The sequence below is a fragment of the Myotis brandtii genome, unplaced genomic scaffold (assembly GCF_000412655.1).
Source record: "Myotis brandtii unplaced genomic scaffold, ASM41265v1 scaffold8, whole genome shotgun sequence".
NCBI lineage: Eukaryota > Metazoa > Chordata > Mammalia > Chiroptera > Vespertilionidae > Myotis > Myotis brandtii.
Genome location: NW_005371219.1, coordinates 14,021,502 through 14,029,353, shown reverse-complemented (window position 1 = coordinate 14,029,353; position 7,852 = coordinate 14,021,502).

Genomic DNA, 7,852 nt, shown 5'->3' with positions numbered 1-7,852 from the left:
CCAGGGCGGACCCGGCGGCCGCGCCCTTCCCGCGAACAAGTTTTGGGGCCCGAGGGGCGCTCCGGGCCGGTGTTGGGCTTTCTTTTTCACGTTTCTCCGAAACCATGGCGACACCGAATTCATCGCCAGGGAGATAAATATATGTCTTTCAGTGAATCCCAAATTCGAAATGGGTAGAGTTGGGGGGCTGATCGGCTCCCGGTGGAGAGCTCAGCGTGGCGTTTCCCTCCGGGGAGTAGAGCGGGGACCCTAGAGGAGCAGAGGCTACGTTTCAGGCCCAAATGCAAGTAGATAGCGCACAGATCCGTCGCGTTACCTGTGAACGAAGACTTTTTGTTGGGTTTTGTTTCAGAAAACAAAAGTCCAACCTGAATATTCCTCACGGAAAGGATACAGTCTCCGTGAATGAGTTGAAAGCATTCACAACTCCCCAGCAGGAGCCTTTTAAACAAACTCCTTTAAGTGCCATTGCGGACAAATTTTACCTTGGAGAGACCTGCCCGTTTGACTCGCCTTCTCTCTGTCATCCAAGGAAAGACAACGGATAGCAACGGGGAACGTTGACTTGTCCCCCAGGACAGTTTTTGCTGCCTGCGAATCCCTCCCTGCGGGCGCTTCCCCGCTTTGTTCGGGGGCTGCGGGCGCCCCAGCGTCTGCCCTGACGGTGCGCTGGAGGCCCTTGTGTCCGCGGCCATAAGAGGGGGAGAACGCAGCCACGCCGCACGTATCCTCTCCTTTTGGGCTCTAATTGCCGCTGAGAAAACATGCCCTGAAAAGGGCTGTGTGCCATTCTGCTGAGGTTCGGGACCACTTTAAGCGTGTATGTTAAAAAATACAGGCATCTGCCACGTCCTTGCCGCCTTCGACAGCAGTGAGCTCTCAGCACAGCCAGGGCTTTCTGGGGGTATTGGCACATCTGGGAAACACCTGGCAAGCGGAGGTGAACATTCGGGATAGAAAGAAAGAATAAGGGGGGGAAAAACTAAACACGGAGACTTTGTAGGTGTTTCAAAACTGGGACCAAGTGAATGGGCTATAATCTAGAGCAGAAGCTGGTTCTGGGCGGTTCCGACCACCACGCTTTGTTCTTTTAACAAGAGCTGGGTAGGAATCCAGAGAACTATTATGGCTCCCGTATAGACAAGGTTCTAGAAACACCAGGTAAGATCAAGTCCCTGCTACAGGTAGAGCGGGGGTGTATGTTTGCAGAAGGCGAAAGGACCTTCCGCGACCCTTCTTTCCCCAGCTCCAGCCTGGACGGACCTTAGGGGTGAAATGGGGCTGCCTGCCAGGGGGTGCAGGGACACTTCAGGGGTAAGGAGTGGTTTTCTACTCCGTCTGTGTTCTAGAAAGGATTTCAGTTAAGCCTGCGGTTGCTTTAAACCCTCTCTCTACTTCAAACGACGTGCAGGTGTGTTCGTGCTTTCTCTGGAGTCTGAAACCCTTGCCACGGCAGGAACCCTGAGGATTAGGCGGTGCCCCCCTCCCCCGTACGGGGGGCCTTTCACCTGGAAGAAAGGCAGTGTTTTGCCTGGAGAAGCAAGATGAGCAAAATGAGTCTGGAAGTCCTGGCACCGGAGGCGAGGTCCTGGGGGCCCAGGCGGTCTGCACCGCCGTCCCAACGAAGCCCAGTTGTTGATGAACCGAGTAAAAGTCCCTTAGTAAACAAATGGATGCCCCGCCATGTGGTGCCGGCCCCTCGCTAAGTCCTCCGCACACAGCAGGCGGAGCTGCGTTTACCCAGCGAGTGCATTAGCATGGCGGCCGAACACCTGTTTTTCTAATCTTTGAACCTAGACTGCAGCGGGCACCAGGCTCCCCCACTCCCCGCCCGGCACGGGGACTCGCCTCGCATCCCCGCGGCGACCCCGCCCTCTGCCCCGCACGCGCCCCCAGCCAGCCTGGGGCGTGAACCGGAACCTCAGGTGCCTCCCACGTGTGCTGAGAATTTATGTCGGCCTCCAGCAGGGGACATTTTAAATAGTTTCTTGAGACTAAAAGGCGAATCCCACCCACCTCTTTGTCAATATAAGGGAGAAAGCCCCGGGAAAGAAAAAGAGGGGCACACTCAACCCGCCCAGCCAAACAGGGGTCCTCAGGGTCCAGGCCGCCCCTTCCCTGCGCGGCGCCTCAGCGCGCAGCCCTCTGTCCCTCGGGCACCGTCTACGCAGCCCGGGAACGCAGTCCTAACGTGGGGAGATGCAGGCACCGATTATAAACATCTGGTTCCTCCACCGTCCCCCACCCCGAGGCACACACTCCAGGAGGGCAAACAGCCCAGAGCGACCGCAACGTGGTGCCCCTGGGAGTCGTTTCCACCTTAGGGGCGACTTCGGATGGAGCCCGCCTCTGCCGGCCTGGACGCCGCCACCACGTGCAGGCGCCTAAGGCTCTAGTCCCGGGAGCCATGTGTGTCCGACCCGGGGGATCCTAGAACCAACTTGTCTGTGTGCGCCCGGAACCAAGAAGAGGGAGCCCCCTAGGGCCGCTTGAACCTCTCCCAACATCGGCAAAGCCCAGACTGGAAGAGCTGAACCCCTGGGTTATAAAAGGCCAAGCGAACGCCCAGCGGAATCCCGGGGCGGCCTCAGCGTGCGGCCGACCAGGGCACGGTGTGTGCCAACCCCTCCTTGGGCAGGGACCTCGTCCTGCCTTCTGGTAACTCCTCTCTGAGCTCTGACGCTTGAGCATCTTATCAAACCTAAAGTGATTTCTGTGTTCCCCCTCACCCTCCACACCAGTAACATTTTTTAAAAAGACTGCTAGGGAGGCACACATGTACTTCTACACACTTGCACATCACATATACACGATTGTACAAAGCGTACGGGCACAGATTTTACTCAGTGGCCAAGGTCAGGATGAAGGATATATTTACAATCAAGATGCAAAGAGATATTCACTTAAACATCTCAGTATGCTACACCCAGATGTTCACTCTCTACCACTGGAAAGGAGAATTTTCCCAGGGAAATATTAGTGTCCAGGGAAAGACTAACGTTGTTGTCTTCCATGTATGGATGTGAATCCTGCTCTAGCCCCATTTTATTACTACATGTAGACTTTGTGGTGGCTGTCCAGGCAGAAACAAGAGCCCCTTAAATCTTTAACCCAGTGGGGAAGGTCTGCGAGTAAACTAAGGATAGGATGAACCTCCAAAAAGTCAGGCCATATTTAATATTTTAAAAATTGCAGTAACTATGACTTATTTGATTAGGATGTTTTGGAAATTATAAGATATTGTATGCAAAAATAAAATAGCCCTCTTCTGAGGTACTGCTTCTCAGGCACCTGACTTATTGACCATTGAAATGTAAATAATAATAATAGTAGCAGCAGTAGTAGTAGTAGCAGTAGTAGTAGTAGTAGTAGTTTCAGTGGTTACACACTGCTGGGGAAAGGGGAGAAAAGACACCAAGCTGAAAAATAAGATTGGCGACTGTAGGTAAGGTTGTTACACAGTTTCTCTTAATATTCTGGATAATATTTTCCACTCAGATTTTGACCCTGTGGTCTAATTGACCTTGAATTCACTGCTTAGAAAACGGAGTGCTTCTTAAATTGTGCACTGTTGGAAAGAACTGGAAAACTCCAATGCTGAACCTTCTGAGGACAGGAGCCCATGGGTGCCTGCTGCTCCACGGGCACTTTTTACACTTTTCCTTTCCAAAAACCCAGCTAGGAATTACGTGTGGGTGAGTCATCAAAGCTGGGCACAGAAGCACAACCAAGGCGATCAAAAGTTGAAGATCAACATTGGTTTGAGACCTTGGGTTGAAAGACACTTGGATCCCTCAGGCCAAATCATGCGATGTGTACACTTCAGGAGCTCAGGCCAGGCCAGGGCTCAGGAGTGGAGGTGGGGTGGCCTCAACAAGAGTGAGGGGTATCTCAGATTTGGGTGGATCCAGAGGGTGTGTGCTTCACTCCTTCCCCCTTTGAGAGCCTTTGGATTAGGTCTCTATAGAGTTTCCCCTTTTCTGAGCGCCAACTTTGTACCTGGGACCAATGTACCCAGGGACGATGCAGTGAGCGCCTGAAGAGGACTCTCCAGCCCTCCACCCTCCAGGAGTGCGGAAGGCATTCCCAGGAGGCGGGTCTCTCTAATCCATAAACAGAGGACCCACCGGCTTCCAGACCTGGCCAAGCCTCCAGTCACTGTGGGTGAGGGGCTGGGGAAGTACTGCTTTTAAATATGGACCTGCCAGACCCACTCTGATTAGGAATCAGAAATGCCTGTTGGACTAGGGAGTTGGCATTCGGTAAAGTGTGGGAGGGGAGGGGTGATAGGAACACCAGGCAGCTCTGGCAGGAGCCGGTGAGAAGGAGCTCAGAGCCAGAGGGGCGTGGCAGCCGCCTCCCACCGCGCGAGGAGGGCGCATGTACCCCCCTTTACACCAAGCGGCTTTCCCCAGCTAGGGGCACGGTCTGACTGATGTTGCTGGGTCTCCAGGTCAGAAGCCTGGAATAGCTACCGCCTGAGCCTGCCCTCCTGGCGTCCGGGGAAGTACCTCTGTGCTGGCCTGGGCCTTGGACCAAGTGCTTCCAGCGGAGGCGCATTTCTGAGTACCGCCCTCGCTCTCAACTCATCACCTTTGGGCTGGGACCTGGGGATCTGCCCTTGAACACCTGGGCACCAGTTGCTCCTGGAGGTTTTGTAACTTGAGCGTGCATTGGAATTGCCCGGAGGGCCTGTTAAAACGCGCATTGCCGCCCCCACTCGCAGTTTACCTGCAGATCTGGGGTGGGACTCGATAATTTGCCTTCTAACAAGTTCCCAGGTACCGCTGATGCTGCTGGTCAGGAAACCACACTTGGAGAATCGTAGCTTTAGTCGGCTTTGTCAAGGCTTGTCTTGGGAGAAGACTGTCAGGAGGGAAAAGATTGGAAGTGATGCTCCTGCTATTGCGGGATCTGGGGCATACGGCATAAACTCACCTGACCGGCTACTTGAGATTAGGGGTGAGGCTCATGGCTGTGCTGGGGTTGGGCCTCTGAAGATGGGTCATTCCTGCCTCCTTAGCAGAGATGATGATGGCCTTAGGATAGAGAGGAGGTTCCCTGGAACCTAGCCAGGCCACCCTTCAGTGGAGAGTTTGGCCTTAGAAGGGCAGGGAAGTGTTCGGGGCACTCCCAGAAAGTTTCAGGGACCCAGCAGGGCTACAGGGAAGAAGTCAAGAGGGTTGGGTCAAGACCAGGGGTAGAATACACTGGAAAAAATAGCTGATAAGCACTGGTTTTCCTTTCTGTCCCCAAACCATTCCCTAATTTTGTCAGAGTACTTAAGCATGAAGAGTCCATGATATGTGTAGTGTTGCTGCAGGGGAGCAGTTCCTGGAGGAAGAGGGCCTGCTTGTGCCCATTGGGCCTCTGATGGTTCGGCCTCCTGTGCGGGACATTATGGATTATGACTGCCAGTCCTTGGGCACTTTTGTCATGTTTTTATATGCCTCTTCCACCATAAAAATATTAAAGATTATATTTTATAATTGGGTTGGTATAAAGGTGAGTGTAATTCAGGCTGGATTCATTATCATATACTCATTATTCATCTATTTATTTGTTTCTTCTGATTGTAAAAGAAACTGAAATATTCTGTGGGCTCCTAAAACTATCATGGGCCCTGGACACTGTGCCTATTGTGACAAATGGATAAGTCAGTGCTACTCTGAGGTACACGGGGAGGATGGGGGTGCTGGGCGTGCCTTTCCCAGCTGTGGCTCCTAAGCATCTTCGAGAAGCCTGGAGAGAGGTTTGGTACCAGGATATGTGTCTGTGAGTCACAGCTCTATTCGGTGTGACACTGGCCAGAGCAGCAACGCTCCTACCGCACAGACCCTCCATCTGCTTTAGCCACGTCCTAGGTGAGACCCTAAAGCTGGTGGAAATCCAAACAGATCAGGTTACCAGCACCATTCCTTATCTTAGCACCTGGCCTGCTTCACTTTTTTTTTTAATTATTATTACCTGGAGAGCAAATTATTAAGTGAAATCCAATTTTACAAGGCTCTGCAAACCAAACAAATGCACCTTTGGGCTGTCAGCTGGTGTGTGCGGCTCTACAACTATTTAACTTTTTATTATCTTCCTAGAGTTGCTTCATATATATTCAAGCAAACATCAACAGTGATATTTCACACACTGTTCTGTACCATGTTTTTTTTTCACTTGCCATGACAGCTTCCTCACCCTTTCTTTCCGAAACATCTGAATAGCATTCCATTTTAAGGAAATATCAGTATAAGTTAACCTATCATCCAATGAGGGCATTTAGGTTGTGTCCCATCATTGCTATCACAAACAACACAGCAATGAATAACACTGTACACATGCCATTTATCTGTGTACAAGTGTAACCACTGGACAGATTCCCAAAGGTGCAGTTGCTAGGTCAAGGGTATGTGGATTTGTACTCCTAATAGATACTGACAGATTGTCCACCAGAGTTGTTCCAATGACACTCCCATCAGCAATGTGGGAGGGTGAATGCCTCTCCACAGACTTGCAATAAAGCATATTATAACTTTTTTTTTTGTCAATCTGATAAATGAAAAAAATCACTCTGCTTTTAGACTGTTTTTCTTTCATTGTGGAGGTTGAAACAACTATTCATATGCCTGAGGGCCTTTTGAATGTGTCTCCCATCATTGTCTTTCCAGAAACATTTGAGGGTGGGCCCTTTGGCCATTGAAGTGGGTTAAGGTCCCTGGGTGGGAGGAAGAGCTGAGACTTGGCTTTTAATGGAGATAAGGGTTTCTTAAACCCCTGGGGTAGAGCTCACTAGAACAGTGGGAAGTGGAGACCATCAGAAATACAGGGTCAAGGTTCTGGAGTCCTCTACTAACACTTTTTCCTCATATGAAACATTTAATACTGCATAATGCCAAACAGAGAAGATAAATGTGCAAATGTGATTTTAATGTGTCTTCATCCAACAGATCTCCTGACTAATTATGATAAATTATATTATACATATGTTAAAATAGTGGTTAATTTATGGATTCTGTATGTTTTGAAATTCAGTTGTCCCAAGTTGATATTTGATCAACATGTTTTTGTATTTTACCTACAAACACATGGGGACTTAACCACAAAAACGGCTCAAGTATTAACATATGCCAACCAATCACTTCTCATGATTTAAACAAATAACTTGGAGGAAACAAGGGAATAGATTCATTCTGGCAGCAGTTTCACAGGAGGAAAAGCTGTAATGGTCTGGTTAAGAATCTAAATAAAAATGATACATTGGAGGAAACAGAGGAAAACCAGCGTACTGCAAATGTGCAGCCTATCCTGGTTCAAATCTGCTTTAATATTTATTTTCACTCCTGGAGATCCAATAAGTTGTTTGTGAAGCTAAGTGTCAAATGATAAGCCATCATGTATTCTCCGGGAATAATCAGAGTCATGGAAAAGAAACCATGATAGCAATGGGATTGTTTTACTCCAAACCAGACAGCAATATAAATGTGTGTTAAAGGTGATGTGAACTCTGTTTAAAATGTGTAATTTCTTATTCACTTTAGGGCTTGAGTATATTAGAATTATTAACATAGTTTTATATCAGATCTCTCTCTCTCCCTCCCTTCCCCCTCTCCCACCCCCATAAGAAAGACATGATAATGAGAAACTATTCCAGCAGGAGGAGCTGGTTTAGAAACAAATGGATTCCATGGCAACTCCTGACTCTACATGACTTCTAATAACTGGCATTTCAGTTGGAAATTGTCTATGTGATATTCTGTCCAACGCTGGTGCTTTATGTGGGGTTTTCCCTAGTTTACATCTCAGAAAAGGAGTCTTAACCTCCAGTTTCATGAATAAGCAGCAGCAGCAGCAGCAATATATC